This window comes from Mytilus galloprovincialis, chromosome 13 (genome assembly GCF_965363235.1).
Source record: "Mytilus galloprovincialis chromosome 13, xbMytGall1.hap1.1, whole genome shotgun sequence".
Lineage (NCBI taxonomy): Eukaryota > Metazoa > Mollusca > Bivalvia > Mytilida > Mytilidae > Mytilus > Mytilus galloprovincialis.
The window spans coordinates 3,128,095-3,141,091 of NC_134850.1; positions in this window are offsets into that span (position 1 = coordinate 3,128,095).

A 12,997-nucleotide genomic window follows, 5' to 3' on the forward strand; every position below is an offset into this window, starting at 1 on the left:
TACTAAATATTAAAAATTATTATAAATTAAGGAATGTATCTCCCTCATGCAAAGCTCTGATTCCTTTTACGAGTTTGGCTATACTTTTTGGACCTTTTGGATTATAGCTCTTCATCTTTTATATAAGCTTTGGATTTCAAATATTTTGGCCACGAGCATCACTGAAGAGACATGTATTGTCGAAATGCGCATCTGGTGCAACAAAATTGGTACCGTTGATTTTATTACTACCACTGGGTCGATGCCTCTGCTGGTGGACTATTAGTCCCCGAGGGTATCACCAGCCCAGTAGCCAGTACTTCGGTACTGGCATGAAAATACGGATTTTTTTTGTGTTATTAAAATTTGCTGTTACTAAATATTAAAAATTATTATAAATTAAGGAATGTATCTCCCTCATGCAAAGCTCTGATTCCTTTTACGAGTTTGGCTATACTTTTTGGACCTTTTGGATTATAGCTCTTCATCTTTGATATAAGCTTTGGATTTCAAATATTTTGGCCACGAGCATCACTGAAGAGACATGTATTGTCGAAATGCGCATCTGGTGCAACAAAATTGGTACCGTTGATTTTATTACTACCACTGGGTCGATGCCTCTGCTGGTGGACTATTAGTCCCCGAGGGTATCACCAGCCCAGTAGCCAGTACTTCGGTACTGGCATGAAAATACGGATTTTTTTTGTGTTATTAAAATTTGCTGTTACTAAATATTAAAAATTATTATAAATTAAGGAATGTATCTCCCTCATTCAAAGCTCTGATTCCTTTTACGAGTTTGGCTATACTTTTTGGACCTTTTGGATTATAGCTCTTCATCTTTTATATAAGCTTTGGATTTCAAATATTTTGGCCACGAGCATCACTGAAGAGACATGTATTGTCGAAATGCGCATCTGGTGCAACAAAATTGGTACCGTTGATTTTATTACTCCGCCCGATCAGTTAAAATAACATTGGTAATAAATTTGAATAAAATGTTCAGCACCCTCTAATAAAAGTAATAACTGAACAGCACAAACCCATTCATAACCAGTTTGATATCACGGGCTTCGGAAGTAGATTTTGCAACACCCTTGACACTGGTTAAGTTGCTTTGAGCAAAAACATGTTCGGGAATAAAACATATGAAAAACGAAGACATGATATTATTAACGACAATCAAACCATATATTCCGTGATCATTTATAAACTTTGTTTAATTGTCCATCTGATTAAAAAAAAACGTTGTAATAAAATGACGTTATGTTTTTTTTATCCCTTTACATATATAAGTTATTTAATATAAATTAAAGTTATATTGTTTACCCGCCATTTTCGTAGCTTGGTTTAGGGTGCAGTCTGAAACGGGGTTGGTATTGACTTTTGTTTTCATTCAAATTATACGTACCTGTAACACCTACGCAATATTTTGTAATGCGTATTTAAAAGTCAAAGTAATTTACAGAGGATGAAAATAAAAATGTAGATACAATAGAAAATTTTGTAAACACAGTGCGAATAAGTTATTTTGTTTTCTTACTTAAATTTAATACTATAAAAAAGTTTCAAATTGAGAAACAGTGCATAACTGGTTTTAGTTTAATCTAGATCGAAATGAATTAAAATTACCGGTGATTTAAATAAATATTGGTTTCACATTCGCCATAGTTTGCTACTAACAACATCGTACTTTGTAAATATTTTACTCAATTTCAACTTGACAAGCCAAAATATTCTTTGACATAATATTAATTACAAAGAATAAATAATTAGTTTAAACCAGACAGGGCAAAAACATATAACCAAAGCTAAATGTTGTACATGCCACTAAACAAAAATTACCTATCTTGACATTGTCATTTTTTAAGGTCAATAGAGCATCAAAAGTTCAAAATACACATGTGAATACATGTAATATATGACCGGTGTGACTGCGTGTTTATAAAATGTGTCGAAAAAACATTAATGATAAGGATATTGGACTTTGCATACGGTTCTTAGTGATTTGATTCACACTGCATGTAACTATTTAACCGTACAACATATATATATATATCAATTATAAATACACACTATATAGACAACAAACAACAGCATCCAACATAACGTAAATAAATCAAATTTATTCCGATCATCATTGCTAAATCCTGTTTTGATTATTATGTGTTATAAAGTAAAACAATAAAATATAATCCTTACGGATCTTAATGTCAGTGTTCCGAAATATTCCTACAAATGCAAAACAATGCAGTTTCTAGTAAAATTTTACATAAACACACTAAAAATGTACAAAATTCATGACAATCACTAACTACACAATATAACGCATTCCTTATCATAAGTCATTCAAATAACAAGGTAGCAATATAATGTCTACTGGGATTCTGTGTAAAATAGACATTAGATACATAAGTCCACTGATTTGGATATTACTCTTACAAAAATCAAAACACGATATGTTCAATAAAATTACTATCGGTTTCAGATCTTTGTACTAATGTACTTTTCAATATATGGTGAATGATATTTTGCATATACTGTTTTATATGAATTATACTATCTGACGATTACCAACTATGTATCACTAATAAGGTTTATATTACAATATACTTGTTATTAAATTTAATCACTTCCTCTGCATACTCTCATTCAACTCATTATTTCCTATTTTTTTAATATGTTAAAACATCAGCAGATTAAATCGTATACTTTCATTGTCAAATATTGTCAAAATGTCACCAAAACTAAATGATACGACAGTGAATTCCTCTCAGGACTCAAACGTTTGCAGTAACATAGACTTTTCAAGAAATGCATATACAGACCGATTCAGAATTTCTACATTTAAAAGTCAATTAGACAGTTATCAAACTTTGATAAATGAAGGAAATTTATTCACAAGTATCCCATTACGTCTGGATAAACTTTGAATATCTAAGTGTCCTTAACATCAGAAACAACAAGATAGCGTACTTGACAACTAAAGAAATTGACACCATTGAAGTGCTATTTAGAAAATCAAATAGGACAATTACAATCTTATTATAGTAAGCCCTCTAGTTTGTACTTGTGCTTCATTAGATTTTGAAGAATGGTTATTTACTGCAAAAGTGTGTCGGAAACGATGGAAATATTACAACAACAAATGTTGTCTACAATCAATTGCGAATTATGAGAATAAGATGTATGACGACAGTATGGGTTATCTTTTCTACAACTTTATTCGGTGTGCTTCTTTTATTTATTCTAGTTGGATACCGTTACAAATTGCACCTACAATACTTTTGTTTATTTATCGGAATGGCCAATCCACTTTTTCGGAAGTCAAAAGAAGAAGCACTTGAATATGATGCATATGTAGCTTATTGCGATGGAGACTAGATGGGTATATTGACCTTTGCGCATATTTCTCGAAGAAAGACAGAATTATAAACTCCTTTTACCAGATATAGGAGATGTCATTGCTGGAGAACATAGACATTTTGCTATAAACATTTCTATTCCAAAATGCAAAAAGATAACTTTAGTGATTTCAAAAGAGTTTGTGAACAATGATTGTGCATACTACATGTGTATTAAGCAACTGTTGGAATTGAACATTTCAATGGATTACAAGCAAGAATAATTGTTATAAAAATGGAAAATATAACCAAAAACAGAAATACCGCAATGTGTTCTTCAAATGATGTTTCTGGATGCCAACGATCACATTCGCAAAACAGACACATTGAATGAGAATAACATTTTCTGGAATTGTCTAGATCAAGCAATGAAAGTTAATGAAGGACAGTGTCAATATGGTTTTTTCAATTGATGCTATTCAACAATTTCATTTTTCAAATGCATTGCCAGGCTAAACCATATGCAGTTATAGTAAAATTTAAAAACCTGCACGGTCGAACTGTAAATATGATGACCACTATATTTATCAGAGGAATACACGAAACTGATACTATTCGAATCAGACTACATATGCTCGCAGGAATAGCAAAATATGTATTTTCACAAAGATGTATAAAATGTGTAAAATGTCCTTGTCGGTAAATCGCTTATATACAATTTAACCAGAAAATATTCATGAAATGGCATTGACGGTCAAATACGTGAATTTCAATATTAATAAGATGACATCACCCTGATCACACATTACTTTCTGTTCAAAGATGTCGAGATTATATTAACCAGTTCAATAAAATTATCATTATTTTGAAAACCTTGAGTAAACTTAATATTGATGCAATATCCATTTGTTTGCTCAGAGAAATACTTCGGACGCAACCTATTTAAAAATTTACTTTCATTAATAAATCTTTTAATTAACAAAATGTTACTGTTTATATTTTGGAAAAATGTATCAGATAATTTTGTCAAACAGAAATGTTTGATTCAGTTTCATCATGTGTGTCTATTATATAGTCATTTTATAAAAAAAAATAATGTTTGCCAAAGTAAGAATTATTCTAAATAGTAAGGATGTTCTTATCCCAGGCAGAAAACCCTAGCCGTAAAAGGAACAACTTTTTGGAACTTTTGGTCCTCAATGCATTTCAACTTTATACTTGTTTTGGCTTTCGAACTTTTTATATCTTAGCGTCACTGGTTAGTCTTGTGTTGACGAAACGCGCGTCTGGCGTATCAAATTTTAAACCTGAGTTATTTTGTTAGCTATTATTAGCATGTTTCTCTGTCTTATATGTTCTCCAATGTATTTGTATTGTAGTCCTTTAATGTAATGTTATATCTAACATTGCCATAAAAGCGGGGGGATTGGCACAAAACAAGGTTCAACCCAACATTTTAAACGTCCTGTTCCAAGTCAGGAACATGAGCATCGTTATATTATAGTTCGTGTCTGTGTGTCTTAAATTTCAATGTTGTATTTTTGTTGTGTCGTAGATGTCCTCTTATATTTGATGTGTTTCCCTCAGTTTTAGTTTCAAAAGTTTGTAATTTGTCTCAATCGATTTATGAATTTTGAATAGCGGTATATTACTGTTGCCTTTAAGTGTGCTCGTTTTTTTGTTTGACAAAATACAAAACATATGCGTCTGTTTATATATCATATATAGATTAACACATTTAGACAGGACGTAACTACATTGCATACAATATAAGTTCAAGAGAATATGTGAAGCTTAACGCGTTTCTTTGTATTTAACCAATTTAATTACTACTTCCCTATATACATATCTAACTTGTAAATCATTACTTTATAAATGAGGTAAGAAAAAGTACAAAAAACTCTAAATATAGGTTAAAATTAATGCCACCATTTTTATACACGCATCAATGGAATTTCTTCCATTTTAAGGGCTTAACTTTTCTGTATTAGCAAAGTGTATCTTCATTATCTTTCAATATATTCCAATTGTTTCTGTCCAGTTTAATTTAATAAAAGATATAATTTACCACCCGAATAGCATTTTATTGTTTTAAATCAATATTTCCATAGCCCTCGTTGTTGTTTTTGCCCAGACGCACATAAACAGTGGAGCCATTTCTGAGGAGCCAAACATTTCTAAAATTAAACTTTTTTTCTAAACCTGATTTTTGGGTTTATGAGACTGTAAACAAATAATTGGTGAAGAAAAAACCATGTGGTGGTGCACTTCTTTTTCTGCTACGACCCTTTAATAGTATACAATTTTGATGATTTTCCTATTTTTCATCAATTTAACTCATTTTTGGGCTATTATCGTGAAAAAAAATCACAGTTTCACAATTAAACTTTTTTCATACTCTCAATAAAGATGAAGTGGACCAATCTGAATAAATTCAACTAAAACAAAGTAAAAGTAGGTGTTAATATAAAAAAGTTTTATCATATTTTGATGCTTTTTCGTGTCAAATTAACCATGTTGCCAATTTTGTAAAGGAGTAGGTCCAGTAAGACCCCTTTTTGGCCCCAAAATATAGCAGTTTTACACAATTGTTAAAATGTAAACCTTTATTATTTATTGGACAGTAGAATGCTTCTGCTACATAAATATGGGCTGTTTTTGACAATACAATGCACATATATCCGGTACTAGCACCATTAAGTCATGCTAAATTACTGAAATCCTCATAATTCTAGCATTTTAGTTAAATTTTAGACGGTTTTCGTGTAAAACGAAAGTGGCCGCATTCGTGTTCATCCTTAATATTGAAATTTAAGTTGTATTTTATGATAATACATAACATATATAAAGGTTGAGGATGAACACGGATGCGGCCACTTTCATTTTTACCAAAAACCATCTGAAAAGTGACATTTTTCGGCATATTAGGTAGATTTTTCATATTTGAGCTTGAATCGGGTCGTTTTTAATGACTAAATCTGTCAAAATCTTTCACATAAACTAATTGATTCAAATAAAATAGACACTTAAGTGTTTAAAAAATGGTCAAAATCTTTCGTCAGATGAACCTGAAATTTGAGGCCAAAATCGGTCCTTACCGGACCTACTCCTTTGTGATTTTTCTCAGTTTAAAGAACAAAATGCATATTCTTTTAACTTCTTTGTTATAAATGATTGAAAAAAATACATATCTAAGAAATTTGAAAAGAAAATGTTACATGGGATGTACATGTTTCTTGCAAATCATTTTTCTTAAAATTTTGACAAAAAGCACTGACTAGATTAGGGATAAAATTTGAAATTTTTATTTCTCAAAAACTACTATTGGAAATACCCAATTTTATCACAGAGTTAAGTAATATTATGATATTTGTCAAATTCATTGCTATTTTTCCACTTTTGACCCATGTTTTGGAAATAATTTCCGAACGAGATTTCAACGAGACTGAATGAGACTGAAACGTCAAAATAATACATCCTTAACTATATTGCCTTAAATATGCTCTAACAATAACTTTAAACAGATATGGTTAACAGACGTTTATAAACAAATCTAAGCTCGATTTACCAACAGCTACCAGAAGAAACTAAGCAGAATGACTAAGATCATATAAATTGACATGGGACGACTAGCAATTACTAAACTGTCCTGTCAATTAAACTGATCGAAAGAAAAAGATCATACATGGAGTAGCTCGCTAGAAATAAGTCCGATATTACAGACATGATCAAATGTTTAACAATTTCAAACCATAAAGTATATTGCCTTAACTATGAATAAACAGCAAGCAAAAATTAGAAATGCGCCTTTAATTGAGGAACTCAAAATTGTGCGTAAAACAAAATATCTGTGTAGTGGTATTGGACATGTTTTAATTCTTAACAAGTGCTTGAACTTAACCATTTGTGTTAATTTGGAAAGAAAATGACCGCATAATAAATGTGTAAAAATTATGGAGATATTCAAAGTATTCAATGCATTAAATTTTCAACAAAATTTTCAAAGAACTTATTGTGTGATGAAAGGATTTTTTTCAACTAGGAGCTGCGTCACAAGAGGATTTCGGGGTATGCTAATTTACGGAAAAAGTCATCAACTTCGTACCCCGGAAATTTAAACACATATGTGTGAATTTCACAGCTTCGAAACGAGTCATCATACATACAAGTTTATGATATGGACAGAGCTACATAAAAAAACGTAACCCTTAGAAAGAATGTCGAATATTGACCCTAATGTACACGCATTATCAAAAAGAATTAATTGAAAACATCGCATTTAATAATTTCATTCGTCCGAAGCGCTTTTCTGGATTTAAATTCATCAGGAACGCTCAAAGCCAAACATTTGGAATCCGAGGATGAATAAGTACCGAAAATGTTGAAGAGCTATATGTTAAAAACACCTAACATAAATATCCAAATTCATCTAAAGTAAACTTTGCCAGAGAGAGTTGAAACCTTAGTTTCTTAATAATTTCAAAGTGTATAAACGGACAATTTTAGAAAGGTTTGCTAAATCATATCAGTACCGAATTACTACTACTGAGCTGATGCTACCCTCGGGGACTTATAGTCCACCAGCAGAGGTATCAACCCAGTGATGTGAAAATTGAAAAACAACAAGTTTAATAATTTTATGAGTCAGAAGCGCTTTTCTGGATTTACATGCATCAGGAACGCTCGAAGCAAAACATTTAAAATCCGAGGATGTATAAGTATCGAAACCGTTGAAGAGCTATTTGTCAAAAATGGTAAAATTTTGTGAAATACTTAAGTGTAGTTTTGCCCTCAGATTGTTTGAAAGTACTTCGCAATTGATTATTTGTGAAGGTTTTTTTTATTTCTTTATTTGATGTCACGTATGAAGCAGGATCTACATACTCTCCCAGAACATCTGAGAGCATCCCCGGGTTTTGGTGGGGCTCGTTCTGTTGTATATTTTATTTGGCCATTGGTTGCTTTACTCTGTCCTCGCATTATTAAAATTGAGAATGGAAATAAAGAATGTGACAAAGCGACAACAACCCGATCATAATGCAGATAACAGCCGAAGGCAAGCAGTGGGTCTTCAATGTAACGAAAAACTCCCGGAGGCGTCCTTCAACTGGCCCCTAAACAAATATGTATACTAGCTCAGTGGGAATGGTTGTTTTACACTTATACGTCTAACTATCCTCTTGGTTTTTCGCCTGTCTTGTAAGTTGAATTTATTGCATTATGTTTTCTTTCCTTTTTCATTTTTACCTCTAAAAAGGAAATTAAACCTGATGTTGATCAATTAATACATAGGAATAGCTTACATCTTGAAAGAGTTATATATAACCCTTCCGGAGCACCTGATTTAACCCCTTGTTTTTGGTGGGGATCGTGTTGTTTATTCTTTAGTTTTCTATGTTGTGTCATTTGTACTATTGCTTGTCTGTTTGTCTTTTTCATTTTTAGCCATGGCGTTGTCATTTTATTTTCGATTTATGAGTTTGACTGTCCCTTCGGTATCTTTCGTTTCTCTTTTATTAACAAAATAATAATCCTTTAATTTTAAATCGGATTGCAACAGTACGAGTGAAATACATATGGTAAAGACTATGGCTTTCGACAAACAAAACATTGAGACAACATCTGTATCGTTTCTTTCCTTTTTCATCTTTACTTCTAGAGTAAAATCTGATGTTGATATTTTAATAACTTGAAATAACCTACATCTTGAAAGAGTTATCATCGATGAAGCCCTTTAATATCGAATACCATTACTTGGAGGATTACATATAAATATGTGTTTTTATCAAAGTAACTGCCATACTGACAAATTGGAGATTTAAAGTGCAAGAACATTTAAATCCTTGCGAAATGGGATAAAACATTTAAATGAATGAAACAGAAAAAAAATATCTGCCATGTAGTTTAGACAAAAATTAAGAAACTGAAGAAGTCAAAGGCCGAAACATCTTGCAAATTGGTTTAATACTACGATCATGAAATGGAATATGTTAATTGATTCAAGTATGTTGCATATACATTAGCTTTGTGTCTGTTCACCGGATAATGTACATCTAAATTTGTTTTATACATGCATTTTCTCAGAATCAAAATCACTCATTAACAGGGCAGCATCGTTGATTGTATGTTTTAATTCCAAAACTTCAGCATTGAGTAGACTCGTAAACATCCCTCAATTTACTGAAGAAGTCCCATTTAATTTTCAGTTCTTTTTTTGTTACTTTAAAATTATTGTAATATTTAGGTACCTGTATTTTACAGTACTTGATTTGTACTTGAAATTTAAGTACTTCAAATGTTAGGTTACAGAGTTTCATTTTTAGCATTTTTAGACAAAAGTTTGTCTATTTCAAATCTCTCTCAGTTATGATGTTCAAACATGAAATATTGTAATCACTATTGGTCTTATCTCTGTACCAAAAATATGTTGTACAAATCAAGTACTGTAAATTACAGGTCCCTAAATATTACAATTATGTAAAGTAATGAAATAGAACTAAAAATCGAAAGTCAATTACCAGTACTACATATTTTTAGTACAGACATAGTACCTATGCAAAAGTAGCAGTGTAGAAATGTTCCTATATTTTGATAAATTTTGTATCAAGATCTATTTACAAAACAGATTCATTTCTTGAATACAATTGAACGGACTATTGAATTCCGTCGATGAATACGATTTGCTTTAATTTTGTTTTATCTAGAAAAAGATTACTATACAATTGAAACATGAAATATGAAATAAGAGAGAATGATAGATAGAGATATCGATTTTTTTCTTTTCATATTACATGTATTAAAATGACTGAGACAGGAATAATTGTACAATTAAACCTTTGTGTTAATGTATTTTAATTTTAGAACAGCTATTTCATGTTCCATTAGATAAAGGAGCTAGGCATTTGAATAGATTTATCAGCAAGATGAATATCTTTTGCATATTCTTACTCATGTGGTTTTGTCTAGTATATTGTAGGTATAAAACTACACAAACATCAGCTTGACAGATCAACAAATGCAAAAATGATTTATTCAATTCAAAGACAGAAGTCTCCATGTGGCAAAACTATGAGATTCATCCTCGGATAATTCTACAGATTGTAAAAATGCTTGCCGTGCAGATTCATTGTCGCCATATAATTCTAAAGCAATCCCTAATAAAATGTAGGCATCTTCTGTATTCCAATTTGGTATCAAATAACTTTCTGCTATAACAAGTTCTAGACCTTCTAAGGAATCCTGACACTGTCTAACATTATTGAGGTAATGATGACAAAGATAACTAAGGAAGTATGCATACGCTGTGGATGGAAATACATAAGTTATATTCCTTCCCCCATTGAAAGTTCATCTGGTGTTACAGATGAATTTACCGGTAATCGTATAGAATCGACGAACATTAATTTCAGCAGATAAGCAACACTCTTCTTGTCAATTGTTTGCAGTTTTAGTGATTGGTAATGGATATCTAACATGGTCATTCCTTGGTACAGTTTATTGGGAGTACATTTCGATATAGAATACCTAATGATGTGTAAAGCTTTCCTGTATTGCTTTGTTTTGTAAAACAATGAAGCTATCATAAGCCATCCAGATACAGCGTCATGATAGACATTTGTTAGCAAAGTACTTAAACATGATTTGTACTGTTTGTATTGGTATTTATTTTTGATAATTGCACCATCAAGTGGTAAACGTTGAGCTTGATATTTGCACCTATGTGATTTGTAGTATGCATATAATTGCTTTAGTGAAAAATTGTGAAACCATGTGTTGTGGAATAATTCTTTGTTGAATATATCTAACTCAGAATAAGTTTCTAAGAAAGCATTTGAAGAATACAAAATTCTGGATTGCACTTTTTTCTTAACGTCATTCATATATAATGTAAATGGTTCAATTGGAAAACTCCACATCGATACATCAAAGTTAGATATTTGATCAGAAAATAAAATGCATCGCAAACCATAGCTGTGTAACGTGTTTAATTTTTTTTAAAAGTACATCACGAGCACGGCCCTCTATTTTGTTCTCGAACATGTTGCTTTCTGGAATGAAGTAATGTGAACAAACTGAAAGCTCGACACAATAGACTAACCGACTGAAACATCGCATAAAACAAGTTATAAGATTATCAGGCTTCCATACAGATGATGGTAGTTCTTCAGATATCCAGAAAATAATTGTTTTCAGGAAATAAGAACAGAGTAAATCTTTACATTCAGAATCATTTTCTATAACATCTTTCAAAATTATTTTTAAGAGAGCATAGCACATTAATTGGGTGTGAGTAAAGGTATTAATTAGAAGCTTTTCAGCCACTGAAAAAGATACTCGCCATTCTAGATTTTCTTTTGGTGATCCGTGAACTCCGATCGGTACAAAAAGTACTCCGTGTTTTATAATACTTTGTATGACGTTATGACTAGGCCATGAGCTACCTGATCTTGTTATCCAATTTACAGCAGAAGATACCCACGTTTTACAATGTAAAGATACGGCAAAATCTAAATCTCCTGTTTTGCCAGATATACACGGTCCATGAATTGTTTTGTCTTTATCCGTAAACAACAAAATATTTCCCTTACATAATGCACTCGAAAAATAATGTTTACCATTATGTTCTTCACAACATTCCAAATCACACTGACGTCTGCTATATTCCAGCCTTAATTGAGTAAAACCAGGTTTTACATCGTCTGTATCCGTGGACAGATAAGTTATACTTGGATTAAAGTCGGGTTGCTTATCCGCATTCACCTTAATATATTTTTTTACTTGCATTATATCTAAATCACTTCCTCGCATTTCAAGTCCTTCTCCATAGCTTCCACTTGTTATACATGTAAATGACTTGTCACTGACAAATTATCCCTCATCGCGTTCATTAATCTGATTGTGTTAACATGATCTTCTGTTCCTACGATGTTATGACACAGATAGTTATACAGAGCTAGTGATATGTTTGGTGTTATAATGTCTGTAATTAGGAAAATAAAACAAACATAGTAAAAACATTGTTCAAGGTATATATTCAAAACTGTACATTTATGATGCCTTCACTAATTTTGTTGACAGTTAAGTTCTCCACAGTACATTTGTTTTGAACATTAAACTTAAATCAAACGAGATTTGAATATTTAGATGATGTGTTATATAACACTTATTAGTAAAGTAAAGTTCAAAATAAGTGAAATTGATCAGAGAAAAACTCTTAAATACATAAGAGGGCTAATAAATTGACATGAATTAATTGGAGACATAAATAAAACGGAATGTTTAAAAATTTATTTATTCTTTCGTACAGTAAAAAACGTTTTTGATTCATCCTTTTCTCTTATATTGATTAACCATACTTTTTTTCAAAACTGCTATAATAGTAGTTATGACCCTTTTATTTTTCATACTTAAATATAAAAAAGAAGATGTGGTATAATTGCCAATGAGACAACTGTCCACAACAGACCAACATGACACAGACATTAACATGTATAGGTCACCGTACGGCCTTCAACAATGAGCAAAAACCAAACCGCATAGTCAGCTATAAAAGGCCCCGATAAGACAATGTAAAACAATTCAAATGAGAAATCTAACGGACTTATTTATATAAATAAAGGCAACAGTAGTATACCGCTGTTCAAACTCATAAATCCATGGACAAAAAACAAAAT